Raw genomic sequence first — 15156 nt, 5'->3', positions numbered from 1 at the left:
CAAGCTCAGTGCCCATTTCTTTTCCTTCTCATTAGCTCATTTTAGCCAGTGAGATGCCTGCACAGCCAACGACACATAAAGCCTGCTGGCAGAAAGGCCGGAGTGACCGGCACCGATGCTGACGGTTTCCTTTTATTACATCCTTCCCTTCACATAGTATCATAGAGCTATTTCAAATTTTAACTTTTAGTTCACTCAAAGAGGGTGCACATTTATCAGATTAAGTCAGCAGCTGAAATAGATTTAAATTCATTCAGTGTTCCTGCCTGTTTCCTCAGTGCATTTTTACTGAATCTAACAAGGTAAAGTAGGACAAAATACAGAAATTTGCCCCGAGTCACTTCCAGCTCTGAGGTACACTCTCGAATGCCTTAGTGGATTGAGTTTGAATTTAATAAAATGGATATAAATAAGTCTCCCGAAGTGTCTTTATTTCCCGTCTCAATTTGAATTGTCAGAGTATGTATAAGAGCAAAAAAGTGGCATAAAGCTAATATTGCAGAATGGAGGCCTGTGTTACTAAAAAGAATCTCATTTTATTGGCTTCATTGTCAGCTATGGGGAATTTTAGCCACGATCTCATCATCATGAGAGACAGGCCATAGCTATGAAGCTTGCTGAGCTAGGAATTCTCGTGTTTCTTCCTGAGGACAGATAAATAGGAACTTTGATGACTTCGGGCTTTACTTTCATGGTTCACATAGTGGGAAATAGAACAGCTGAAAAAGAGGCTTAATATTAGGAAAACACGTGATTTATCCACTGATTCATGTTTCTGATGCAAAAGAAACAAAGATTCCCAAATAGCTCTTTGACCAAAGAAGAAATTTAAAAATACAGTTTTCTGAGAAAATGAAACTAATGAAAAGGCTATATAAATACTTAATGGGATTGGGTCAAATTCTGAAGTCTACAATTTTTTATTTTTATTTTTTAAGACTATTCTTTTTAAAGCAGTTTTAGGTTCAAAGCAAAATTGAGAGGAAGGTACAGAGAGCTCCCATATACCTTCTCCCCTACACATGCTCAGCCTCCCCCACTACCAACACCCCCCCCCCCCCAGAGTGGTACATTTGTCACAATTGATAAACCTATAGTGACAGGTCATTGTCCCCCAAAAGCCATAGTTTACATTAGGGCTCACTCTTGCTGTTGTAGTTTCCATGGGCCTTGACTTATATGCACCATTATAGTACCATACAGGGCATTTTTCATTGCTCTAAAAATCCTCTGTGCTCTGCCTATTTATTTATCCTTCCCACAAACCCCTGGGCACCACTGATCTTTTTACTGTCTCCATAGTTTTGCCTTTTCCAGAATGTCATATGGTTGGAATCTTGGCAGTATGCAGTCTTTCAAGATTGGCTTCTGACACTTAGTAATACGCATTTATCTTCCATGTCTTTTCATGGCTTGAGAGCTCATTTCTTTTTAGCACTGAGTACTGTTCCATTGTGTGGATGGACCACAGTTTGTTTATCCATCACCTACTGAAGGACATCTTGGTTATTTCCGAGCTTTGGCAATTATAAAGCTTCTATAAACATCCGTGTGCAGGTTTTTGTGTGGATGTTAAGTTTTTAACTCTTGGGTAAATACCAAGGAGTGCTTATTGGGTGGATCACAGATTGTACCTTTAGTGTTGTATCTAAAAAGTCATCACCAAACTCAAGGTCAATTAGATTTTCTGCTATGTTATCTTTTACGAGTTTTATGATTTTGCATTTTATATGTAGGTCTGTGGTCCATTTTGAATTAATTTTTCAGAAGTATGTAAAGTCTTCACTTAGCTTAATTTTCTTTTTTATTTCTGCACGTAGATGTCCAGTTCTAGAACCATTTGTTGGAAAGAACTTCTTTGCTCCATTGTATTGCCTTTGCTACTTTGTCAAGTATCAGTTGACTATATTTGTGTGGGCCTATTATTGGGCTCTGTATTCCATTGATCTATGTGTCTATCTTTTGCTGATACTGTAGAGTCTTGATTATTGTAGCTTATGATAAGTCCTGAAATCGTGTAGTGTCAGTTCTCTGACTTTGTTCTTCAATATTGTGTTGGCTCGTCTGAGTCTTTGCCTCTCCACATAAACTTAAAAATCAGTTTGTTGATACTCACAAAATATCTTGCTGATATTTGATTGCATTGAATCTATAGATCAAGTGGGGGAAGAACTGACATCTTGACACTATTGAATCGTCTTATCCAAGAACATGGACTATCTCTCCATTTTAACTAAATGTTCTTTGATTTTATCAATCAGAGTTTTATCAATCAGAGTCGGCAGCTAAACTTTTGCCTCTAGCTCTTCAGATTTGATGGGCAGATTGAAAAGCCAGCCCAGTGTGTCCATTGCACTTCACTGCCCACACGTTAAGCTCTCCATATCATCCAGCTGGAGCTCGATAGCAGGAGTTGGCACCACCTCACCCCATCTTCTGTCCCAGGGTGAGGATAGAAGACAAAGCACATCTCATAGAATATCTGAAAGATTGTTGAACCATGTTGAGCCATTTTCTGTGAAAATGTGTACACCTTAGAGGGTTATCTGTCTTAGAACTCATTTTGTACCTTGGTGCCTTGAATTTTCCCACTGAATATCCTATTATACCAAAAATATTATCCAAGATAATTTAGACATTTTAGATTTTAAAAGACTAAGAGGTTTGACAACTGCCAAAACATCAATATGTATTGCATGAAGAAGAAAAAAGTAGAGAGAATGAACTTGGAAGGAAGGTTTGGATATAACATGTACAGAAATTAACTATTAGAGTATATTTAACTATTACATTTATGTTTAGTTTTTGTTTTATCAAAGTTATGCAGGCACATAATCTAAGGCAATAGATCTTGACTAGAATCAGTTGGAAATTTTGTTGGAAAATAGGAGACAGAGGTCACCTATGCTATGGCCCTTTTGTAATGGAATTCTTTCCTGCCTGACTGCCTTAAACTGGGACATTAGCTGTTTTCCTGCCCTCAGACCCAAACCGAAGCGTAGGCTCTTCTAGGTCTCAAGCCTGCTGGTCTTCGGACCAGAGCTAAACCATTGGCTCTCCTGGGTCTACTGACTCATCCTGTGCTCGTTTCCATAATCCCGTGAGCCTGTTCCTTATAATACATCTTTGATGTATGTACATCTTACAAGTTCTATTTCTCTGGAAGACTGACTAACACACCATGTGGATTTGGAGCCAGAGATTGAGGTGATGCGTGTACTAGCAAAGGAATGCCAAGAATTCTGGCAACCACAAGAAGCTGAGAGTCAGGGAACACATTTGTTCTCGGGGCTTCAGAATCTCCAGGAGGCACAACCCCACCAACACCTGGGTCTCAGGCTCCCAGCCTCTAGAACGGGGAGAGCATATGTTTTAGGCACCCCTGTTTGTGATACTTTGTTACTCAGCCCTAGGAAACTAATATAATGCCTTTGCTTCCTGAACCCTTGACAATGGAATTTGATCATCAGAGCCCACAGGTGGAGAAATGGGAAGTTCAGGGCTTTTTTGCCTATTGAGTCCTTTGAATTTTCTATCTAATAGGTATCTGCCCATGAATACATCTCAGTAGGTGCCCTGTCACATGAGCCATAGTAACAGGTACTGTAGAGACCCCTGCGTGAGATACCTCGTGCCCACCAAGTACGTGATCCCCTTCCTATGGCTGCTGCTGGCAGAGAACCCAGTAGACAAATGGCAACGTCTACCGTTAGCAGCATGGGGGTCAGGCCAGCCCCTCCCATGGACTTCGTTCCCACCTGTGGAGCCGCAGAACATGCTGATGGTCGTGGTGGTGACGGGGAATCTTCTAAAACAACTAGTTTGAGTCTAAGGGCGAACCCCCACTCAAGCGCCGTGGTTCTGTGTAATACAACACGCTGCACGTGTGCCTCAGGGAGTCTGCTGCCTCGCCAGGGCGTGGCCCTGCCAGTGTGCCATTCCCTGGGCACAGCGTCAGATCCAGAAGTGCTAACGGCCCCACTTGTGATTTTGGACGCATAATGGAGAGATGGCCGTTCAGGAGACAACAGCAATGGAGCAGTGATCAATGAGGGAAAAGCAGGCACAGAGCAGAAAGGCAGACAAACAGCGACGTGAGGACGAGGCTCCACTGCAGTGCCCTGCTGACCTAGCTTGTCTCCACGCAGGTCACGTGGGGACACCTTAGCTGTCGTCTGACCCATGGCTTGCAGAGCAGCCTGGGATGTGATGGCCCGGGAACATTGGGAGATAAGAGCCTGACAGCAGCTCTCAAAGGCCTTGCTTCTCTCCCTCCGCATCCTGCAGGAGGCTGGCTGTCTTCTGCCCCTGGTGAAGCACGACACTTCCTCTTTATGTCCCTTTGGGCACAGCTCCAGGTTATCAAACCATGTGGCTCCTCAGCAGCTGAGTGGCCCCTGCCCAAGCTGCTTGCCTCCTGGACCCTCTGGATCAGTGTCATCCTGTGGGACAAACGATATGGTGACAACTGCCACCATGCCGTCTGGCTGTTGCTGTGAGTGATGCACCATGGGAGCCCCTGAGGCTTGTCTGCTGCAGACTGAATGTAGGGCCCACCCAACAGAGAAGAAGGACTACTTCCGGTAGCCCTGTTTGTCCCCTCGCCTCTGCTTGCAGTAGCACGTGTCAGCAGCAGAAACATCCTCCCCAAACAGATGAGTTCTGATAACTGCTTTGGACAACTTCCTAAACCACTCTGGGCTCAAGTCTCTCTTTTGCCCGAGGGGGATTGTAATGCCTGTTTTCTTCAGAGTGGCTGTGAGAATAGCATGAGAGACTACATTCATTGGGCTTAGAATAAATTCATAACATCAATGAATTTGGATGTGGAAGTAGGGAGTCAAATGACATGAGATTGTGCCAAAAGTTTTCCTAAAAGGCTTTAAATTTTAAAGTGAGCCATGATAATGTAGTTTCATAAAATCACATCTGTTGGTGTTTATATTATTTTTATACTATATTTTTGCTATTAAGTAAGTGAAAGATACTCAACTATTGCCCTAATTTGCATTTTTGGTTATTACTTAGGATCATATTTTCTCATGTTTTGTTTACTACTTGTAAACCTCTATACAGGTTTTTTGTGTGAAATATTCTAATCTTTTTTTCCAGAGAGCTAATGAGATGTTAATATAAAGATCAATTAACATGCAAAATTAAATTGAAAAAATACAACCATTTCCCAGTTGTAATATTAAAAAAAATAGTTTTCTAGACTGTTGCTTTTTAGTTTGTTTTTGTCTTCCTTCCACAGGTTGTAAATATTTTATGTTCAAATACGTTTGTTTTTCCCACTGTGATTTCTTCCATTGTTTCAAATCTGAGATTGCTCTCATGATACAGATCTCATAAATATTCCATTATAGTACGTGTAGACTTTGTTTTTAGATTTTTAATCTGTTTGATCTGGCACTTATTTTGTTTGGATTTACCTTAAATATTTTTACATAATTACTTGGCGCTAAAAATACTAGTTTATTAAGTGATATTTCACTGTATTCTTGTTCTTGGCAGCGTGCTGATCAAGTCATTCCTTTTAATAGACAGGTGTACTATTTATGACGTTGCCACTGTTTCCTTTGCTGCTAATCCCTGAGACTGAATATTTTCCTGTTGTTTGTTCACTACATTTATTTGATTTATTTTCTTGTCAGAGAATTAAAAAAATTAAAAGGATTGTTTTTTCATCCCAGTAATAAAAACAATAGATTTTTATGCATGTGCAAAAAATAAAGGTAAAAATAAGAAAAACTCACTCAAATCTGAAACATAATCCTTTGTTAACATTTGTTACACGTAATTTCAACTTTCATTATATGTAATTTTTAGTTTATGAAGTTCCGTCATCTGTAAAATTGGAGTAATGCTTGTATTTACACAGTTGTGAGGGTTAAGCAAAAGTAGGGGTATAAAGCATCGAGCAAGTGTTCAACATACAGTATTTAATGAATACTAATTATTATTTTTTATTTACATGATTGTACAATTTTGTGCCTGTTTCACTTCACGTGATACTGTCTGCTTTTACCCATTTAGATATCAATATTTTTAATGAAAAATCTTTAAAGGCAATTTTTAAGTTGGTATAAAATATTTCATTCATATGTGAATACATATGTGTTTGTTTGTACGTGTGTGATTCAACCTACCATTTTTCTGTTACATATTTGGTTTTTCTCTAGTAGTTTGCGTTGTGAGAAAGCTTGGTCTGTTTATGAATTGGGTGCTTAGCATGGAAATCTAGAGCTGAAGTTGTTCAGTGATTAGCAATGATGAGTATGTGTGTCTATCTATGCGTATGAATATACACACACCTCTAATGCGTATATATACTTTCAAAAGGCTTCATTCCAATTTATACTCCAAACATTTTCAAGTTACTGTTTCATTTCAGTTTGTCCATATGTTGTCTTATTCTTTATTTCACTAATTTTGCGCTGTTTATCTTTCTTCTTACCATCTGAGATTGGGCATTTTCCCATGTGCTCATCAAATCTGAATCCCTAGTTTATGTCTTTTGCCTATTTATCTAATCTGTTTCATCATTTCATGGTTTCTAAATGTAGCACGTTCTGTCCCCAAGGATCAAATAATGTTCTGTTCAATTTCCTTTTAATATCTTTTTATGTCATCCTTATATTTTCTTCATTATGCAAGTGCCATTGGAGAAATTTGGTAGCTACTGATATGTGAAAATACGCAAAAATAAAAATAACCATATATTCCAATACTAATAAATACGGTGATACATTTTTCAAAAAATTTCTATTCATTTTTCTTTACATATTTGAGTTTTATATATTATTTTTATGCTGTTAATATTATAAATGTGTTTAATTTCATAAAAAGTTATCTGCAAATCTTATTGCAAAGTATTTTAGCACAGATGTAATATAAGTACTTTAACCTTTAGCTAGACTTAAATATTTATTTTCTCACAACTTTCGCTTTTGCAAATAATTATATGAGAATCTTATATAGGTATTGTTCACATTTCTAATAATTTCCATCGTGAAATATATTTAAATGTGTAATTGGTAAAAGTTTTTAGTATTTTCAAGGCTCTTGAAACATAAAGTAAGTTGCTTTCAGGGGCCATTCTGTGTCGGTATTCATTTATCATGTTGAATCTTTCATGGGCCACTTTCAATATGGAGTCTCACGTCTTTTAATTTTGGAAAAGGTGGTACCTATTTATTTAAAATTTATTTAAAATTATGCATAAATCCAGCCACAGAAAAATGAGGGAACACAGTGTTTTGGAATGGAGCTCAGTCGTCTACTTCAACCATTAACGTGCTATTCCATTTTAATAACTGGCTTTCAGTGTTGTACAGAAAAACCTAGAATCATGCGGAGTCCACACAATGTTCAGAAGTTACTGCCTGAAACAGAAAAAGGCCTAGCTTGTGCCTCAGCCTGTCCCCGCATCTTCCCAGAGCCTCTCCTGGCTCACCTGCCAGGAAGCTGCAAAGCGGAGTGAGCAACCGCGAGGGCCAGGTCTCCTGCTGTCCCCTCTGAGGCCAGAGGTCGGGAAGGGGTCTGGGAGAAAGCACTCTATTTCCCACGCCCCCCCAAGAATGCACGTCCCATCCTTTTTGCCTTCGAGTGGGCTTGCAGCTCTTCTGAGGAAAGCCAAAGGGCCTGTCGTTGCCTTAAAGGACACACGTGACCGGGGCCCCAAATCCTCTCACACTTTGTCTGAGACTCACTCTTTCTTACCTTCCTCTCGCCGGGCTGGCCAACTTGCTGTGTGGACATCCTTACATATAACAGGAACTCTCCACCAGAGACTGCTGTGCCCTCGCTCGGCTTTACCTCTCTCTGCCCTCACACCGACTGCCGTGTTATCTAGTTTTTGGTTCTTCTTCTTTTTTGTTTTTTGGTGGTGGTGGGGGGACAAGAATATAAGCTACATGAGTGAGGAATTTATTTATTGCTTCCTGCACAGCACCTAGAATATTGTAGGCATCATTTAATGTGTGTAGGTTGGAGGAGGTCATTACCCAATTATTTACTGAGCACCTACAATGAGAGAATGAATCACTCTAGAGTGATTAAGTTGTGGGAGGGTCTTTGGGGTGTGCTCAGTTTTCAGTGTTTGAAGGCATGTTCTCTGGGGATGCTTAGTGTATGCAGAGAAAAAGCTTCAGGCTTGTGACTGGAGTGGAGATAAAGGATGGGGGAAGAGGAGACGGGGGCAAACTCCTGGCCGGTTGAGGTTTCTTTATTTTTTTGTATTTTAAAAAATATATGGAATGCCTCACAAATTGGTGTATCAGCCTTAGCATGCAGAGTGCATGCTAATCTCTATCATTCCAATTTTAGCACGTGCCACCGAAGTGAACCCTGGCTGAGGTTTCTACCATTCCATCTGTGAACTTTCACTAATTCCTTTCATTTCCATGGGTGTGGGGGTGTTTTGGGGGTGATAAACCTCTGATCCCTGTCTTACTTCATGGCAGGGGTGGGGCAGAAGCTGAGGCTAGAATTGCTCTGTATCCAGACTTCAGTGCGTCCCTCCTGCTCAGTTCCCTAAGTCAGCACCACTCTGTGATCCTGGTTTCCCCAGGCTTCAGCCCTTGGGGTGTCTGGGGGAGCAGAGTGGCTGTAGTCTTTCCCACAGTCCCCTGGGCAGGCACTCAGATGTGGACCATTGATAGCTAGCCTTGGTTGCTGTCACATCTCCGTCCACTTCTAGTTTTCAAAATATTAGTTGAAATCTCTTGTCTACTATTGTCTTCTCTTGTAATTTTCATCCTTGTGAAAAATCCTTTCTTGTCACTTTAGCAGAGTTTTGGGAGACAGAAAAGAGAAACTTGTGTGGTCTGCTACTTTCACCAAAATTGTCCTGATTCTCTTGTTTATAAAGACCCAGGGCTGATCACAGTAGGAATAAAAACCTTCACAACCAAATTGTATTGCACTTTGTCTTTACCTTTTCATTGTTTGGCACATTTGTGAAACTCCCCCAAACTCAATGCCAGGTGAAAAACAAACCAAAATAAACAAATGGACAAATGAACAGAAGGAAAATGAGAATTCACATCACTGGGAGTGGCAGGAGTCCTTCTCTTGGTGGTGTGTCTAGAGTGGGGTTCCCACCAGCCTTCCTCATACCTAGCTGCTTAGAAGACAACACACAGCACGAGGCAGAACGGGCACGCCTGCTTAGACAGGAAACCTTTTCTTGCATGATTCTCCCACATTCACGAGAGCAGGGGTGTGATGGGTGTCCTGATTCTCTTTTTACAAAACCCGTATAATTTATTGCAAAGGACACCCAGATGTGTATCTCTCTCTCGTATCGCTCCCAAAGAATTTAATTCCAAAAAAGCAGTAAGCAAAAATGACGACTGTTGCCCCAAAACAGTTGTACAGGAAGAATAAATACTCTCAAAATGTAGAACTGAGAAAGAGAGACAAGAAATCAATCAGCCAAACAGTACAAACCGTTTGCCCCAAAGCGGCCTCAGCCATTTTGTGAGCTAATTACAAAAAGATTGCTTGGAATTTTGTTCTTTATATGTGTTGCATAAATTAGGAGGAGGGAGAGTAATCCATAGTATAATTGGCATTGCTCCAAACGTTTCTCCAAATCACAGAAAAATAAGTTCTCACAGAACAAGCAAGCAAAGTCATCAATAATTCAATTACTCTGAGAAAATTAGTATTTTTTATGTTTCTCTTTTGCTCTTGATTTCTCATATTATGCTTCACCACAGAACTCATTCAGTGCAGAAAAACAAAGACAAGTGTGCATGCCACACACACACACACACACACACATGCACACACACACACACACACTTCATACGTTCTGCTTTCTTAGTACTGCCCAAAATGATCTGGAGAGTCAATGCAGTCCCTATCGAAATCCCAATGATGTTTTTTTACAGAAATTAAAAAAAGAAAGCCATCCTAAAATTTAATTTGAAATTTCAAGGGACCCTGAATAGATGAAACAGTCTTGAAAAGGAACAAAACTGGAGGACTCATACTTGCTGATTTTCAAACTTACTACAAAGCTACCAATAAAACAATGTGGTACTGGCATAAAGACAGACCCATAGACCAATAGAATAGTATAGAGTTCAGAAACAAATCCTTACATATGTATGCTCAAATGATTTTTGACAAGGGTGCCAAGACCATTCAATGGGGAAAGGACACTTTTCAATAAATGGTGCTGGGAAAACTGGATATTCATATGCAAAAGAATAAAGTTGAACCCTTACCTAGCATCATATAAAAAATTAACTCAAAATAGATCAAAGACCCAAATGTAAGACCTAAAACAAAAAAAGTCTCAGGAGAATGCAAAGGACAAAAATTTTAGGACATTGGGTTTGGCAATGATTTCTTAGACATGACACAAAAGGCACAGGTAAGAAAAGAAAAAATAGACAAGTTGAATTCACTGAAAATTTAAAAACTTGTCATCAGAAGACACTATCAAAAGAGTAAAAAAGCAACCCACAGAATTGGAGAAAACATTTACAAATTATTAGGTTGGTGCAAAAGTAACTGCAGTTTAAAAGGTTAAAAATTGCAAAAACCACAATTACTTTGCACCAACCTAATACATATCTGATAAGAGATTAATATCTAGAATATATAGAGAATTCTTAAAACTCAAAAACCAAAAAATAACCCAATTCAAAAACAGTAAAGGACTTGAATAGAAATTTCTCCAAAAAAAGATACATGAATGGCCAATAAGCACATGAATACGTGCTCAACATCACTAACCACTAGAAAAATGCAAAGCAAAACCACAATGAGCTACCACCTCATACCCACTATGCTGGCTTCTATCAAAAAACAGAAAACCACTGTTGGTGAGGATGTGGAGAAATTGGAACACTTGTGCACTGTTGGTGGGAATAGAAAATGGTATCCTACTGTGGAAAACAGTATGGCAAGCCCCGAAAAAATTAAGAATAGAATTTCCATGTGACCTAGCAATTCGTTTTCTGGGTATTTACCCAAAAGAATTGAAAGCAGAATCTCTAAGAGATATTAGTGTACCCATGTTCATGGTAGAATTATTTACAATAGCTAAAATGTGGAAGCAACCCAAGTGTCCATCGATGAGTGAATGGATAAGCAAAAGGTGGAATATACATGTGATGGAATATACAGCCTTAGAAAGGAAGGTAATTCTGACAAGGTAATATGCTTACAATGTGGGTGAACATTGAGGATATTTATAGTAAGTGAAATAAGCCAGTCACAAAAACACAAATAGTGTATGATTCCAACTGTATAGTAATTAAATTAAATTAATAGAGATAGAAAGTAGAATGGTGGTTGGAGAAGGAATGGGGAATTATTATTTAATGGTTATAGGATTTCAATTTTGTAAGATAAAGAGAGCTGTGGAGATGGATGGTGGTGATGTTTGCATAACATTAGTCTTGTATTTACTACCACTGAACTCTATACTTAAAAATGGTTAAGATGGTAAATTGTATTTTGTGTGTATTTTACCACAATAAAAAGTTGGGGAAATAAGTAATTATGTTCTCTGAAAACCCATAAAACACTGCTACCTTCTCAAAGATAGGTATGGTTATGAAAGTACTAGGAATGGAGCATAGCTCCAACATACATTGGGGAGGGAAGTGCTTTCCTGGCTATTCTTTGTTGTCTGTGGATGCTCATGAAATTAAAATGTTCTCTGGTTTCAGGAGGTATGGGGATATGCTGGGATGGCAGAGGCAAAGTCACAGACTCACCTAAGGTGGGAGATACGGGAAGTGGATATAGCCGCCATGTTGGATGGTGGAACCAGTGTTGGTTATCAGAATGGTATATGACCCACAGAGTTCCCTGGAGTTCTCACTCCTGATTAATAGCTATTGCCTTGGAAGGATTTGACTGCAGTTTTGCTAATTATTGTATCATTAGCACTGTAAGAGTGTCCTGTAACCCACGCAACCATGAGTGGTGCTGATGCAGTTTACTTTTAACCATAATGTTTTCTCCACTTGATGGAATGTTCTTGGCTCATCTCTTTCGTATGATCAGATGATTGTAAATATTCTACCTATTCCTCCTTATCTTGTCTATTTCTTCTTACATTTTCCTAATCAAGCATGGCTTCCTGAATTCCCTAATCTTACACATTCTTTTTCTACAGATGTAATACACAGAATGGAATACTTCCAAACACAATTATTCCGTAGACTCCAATTTTGTTTCTATAGTTTAATTTTACTCTTAAATCAATTTTGAAATAAATTTGGAGTGAGTTTATTTTTCTCCTAATTACTTAATCAATAATCCAATTACCATTTATTAAAAATTCCTATTTTCCCCATGGATCTGAAATATAAACTCTATCATATTCTAAGTAATCATGTTCTTAGGCAGATTTCTGTATTTTCATTGACGTGTCTGTCCATTTTGATAATGACACCATACTGTCAAATGTAGTGTAAGTGTACATCATGACGTCCGGCAATGAAAGTGGTCCTTACTATGCTTCTTTATGCAGTGTGTGTGTGTGTGTGTGTGTGTGTGCGCGCGCGCGCGCGCCTGTGTGCACGTACAGCACATTTTCTAGGACCAGAGTTCTCTTTTGGTGAATTCCAGTACTTATTTGTAAAACTAAGTTTTAAAGATTATGGTTTGGCTGTGAGAATTGATTAATCCACCTCCACCGTTTCTATCATCAGTGCATTTAATTAACATGGTGTGTTCCTTCCTTTGAGAGATTAGAAATTAAAACAGTTCTGCCTGTCCTCCTCAACACACACCTGAGAAATGAAAATAGATGCCTGCTCTTAATGGCTGCTGCTGGTCCTGGCTCTTTGGATAATGACCTTCAACCAGCTTTCTTTTCATGCATTGGCTTCCACCTGAAGATTTATTGCAAATCATTTTCTAGGGTTTTCAGAGACACCAGATCCTAAGCGTAAAGTATCATCAAGTGAGTTCAGAGAAATGCAATCCTACTAACATATTCATATTCAGAGTCTACAATGAACACTCATTTCTTAAGTAAAGACACGCGTTTAAAACAATGCAGAGCTGGATTTTAGACCAGTGCCTCCTGCTCTAGGCACTGAATAAACCAGGCAAAAGAAAAATAGGGCAACGAGTCCCCTGCCTTGCCTTCTTCCTTCACTGGCCTTCTTGTTTTTATGGAACCCGGCTCTTCGGACGGCCGGTTGCTCTTTGTGGCTGCTGCTTGTAGTGCTGCTGCTGTTCTCCATCCCTATCTGAGAAGTGATTCCTAAAAATAAAAACCCTTTCTTACTTGTGCGTTAATGACTTACTATTTAACAAAATCTTTGGGCCGCCAATTTAAAATTAATTCACAGGAGCTGAGAATCCTCCCATTTAAAACCAGTCCTCCTAGAGGAATGCAGGCCTAAGAGAACTGGGGCTAGATGATTGGGAGGGTCAGTGATTATTGGGAGTATCCCTTATGGATGATGAATTTGGGGAGGGAAGGTGAGGCACATCTTTGAGGATATAATCGAGTATCAATAAGACATCTTCTGAAGTTACAGCACCACTCCAGACCTCTCAAATGGGCTCTACTTGAATATCAACTTCCTAGTGGAGATCTCCACGGGTACCTTGCCTCAGTGTATGTGTCCTAAAATGAAACTGTGATATTCCCATCCACTGTAGGCAAACACAGTGTTCCCTGTCTCAGGGTGGCCCCATGCCCTACCCAAAGGTAAAGTCAGAAACCTGGGTATTTCTCCCCCATCTTTTCACGCGACTAACTCCTAATGTTTCGGGTCCCAGCTTAATGCTGTAGGACTTCTATTGACTCCCAAGGTAGGCCCGTCTTTCTGCTTTCTTACATTGTCCTGTACTTTTTATGTGTATCATTTGTTAAATTAATCAGTTATTATTTAAGTGGGTGATTGTGTATCTATCTCTCCTATATTAAGATGTAAATACCACAAAAGCAGGGACTGATACAATTTGCTCACCATTGCATTCCTGGCTCCCTTTCCTAGCTTGGTACCCAGCGTTTAGCAGGCACTCAGGAAATGTCTGCAATATAACACACATGTTATGACTGTTACTTAGGCATGAGCATCAGAAACAGTCCTCAGTGTAACCACCCTTCACCCTGCCTGCCTTGCAACACACAAATACCTGGCAGTACTATGTTCTACCTGTTGACAAGCACCTTTCTTGAAATCTCAGTGTCCTCTTGAGAGTCTGAAATTCTCATTCCCATCTTAATTTTATTTCATCTATTATATACCATCTGTAACTCTAGAGGGAAGAGACAAAAGAAACCCATCTGCGATGATTGTAAACAGTGTAACCAAGACTGCCAGAGCTCTCCAATATCTGTCTTCTTTTCCTTCCCGGAAAAACAGCTAAATGACCTCCCAGCGCCATTGCAGTGAGTTGGACTGGCCAGCCGGGTCTGGTGGACATGCTGACAGCACTTCCAGCTGTACATACAAAGCTCCTTCTCCTCCAGTGGCCAGCGTGGAGGCTGCATGTTGAATGTGGAGATGCCACAGATGGCGGGAGCCTGGGTCCTTGCGCTACTGCTTCAAGGAGAACCAGCCAACTGATCGAACTATGATATGAAGTAAAAAGAACATTTACTGTGGTAAGACACTGAGATTTGAGAACTGGTACAGCAATTAAATTACCAGGACTGATATACAAAATTGGTACTTTGAAAGGCTGTCATAACAGCAATCTGATGTGTGACATGGACTTAGAATCAGGTGGCGAGAAAGATGGTGCTCTATGTTACACACTGGAAGTGTTTAGTAAGATTATTACCCGCAATATCTTTGGAGGTAGAATGTGAGACTCACATGATTTGGCGACTTTAGCGAAAGCAGCTCGAAAGAAATCAGTGTTAATATGTGTTTGCTACAATAGGTTGTGTTGACATGCTTTAAAAGAGGGAAGAACTCAGGAGAAATCTGGCATGTTTGCTAACAGGAAATCTAGAAATTTGGGTTTGTGAAAGGATGGAAATTCCAACTACTTTTGGGACACAAACAGTAGGAAATAAGATATCAAAATAAAAGCCTTTGAGGGATAAAGGCCCATGGCAACGGTCAGATTAAGGAGTTTTTTCCCACTATTAAGCTGATACAGGAGGCAAGGGCTTGAGAAAGCAAAAAAAAAAAAAAAAAAAAAAAAAAAAGAGGA

The 15156-nt window shown here is 39.7% G+C and overlaps 1 pseudogene; it reads right to left on the bottom strand.

Moving 5' to 3' along the window:
- Positions 1-8247: 8247 nt before the first annotated feature.
- Positions 8248-8347, bottom strand: LOC117012590 (uncharacterized; annotated as a pseudogene).
- Between the last annotated feature and the right edge of the window lie 6809 nt (positions 8348-15156).

Source organism: Rhinolophus ferrumequinum, chromosome 20 (assembly GCF_004115265.2).
Source record: "Rhinolophus ferrumequinum isolate MPI-CBG mRhiFer1 chromosome 20, mRhiFer1_v1.p, whole genome shotgun sequence".
In the NCBI taxonomy this organism is placed as follows: Eukaryota; Metazoa; Chordata; class Mammalia; order Chiroptera; family Rhinolophidae; genus Rhinolophus; species Rhinolophus ferrumequinum.
This window is presented reverse-complemented; position numbering and strand designations above follow the sequence as displayed.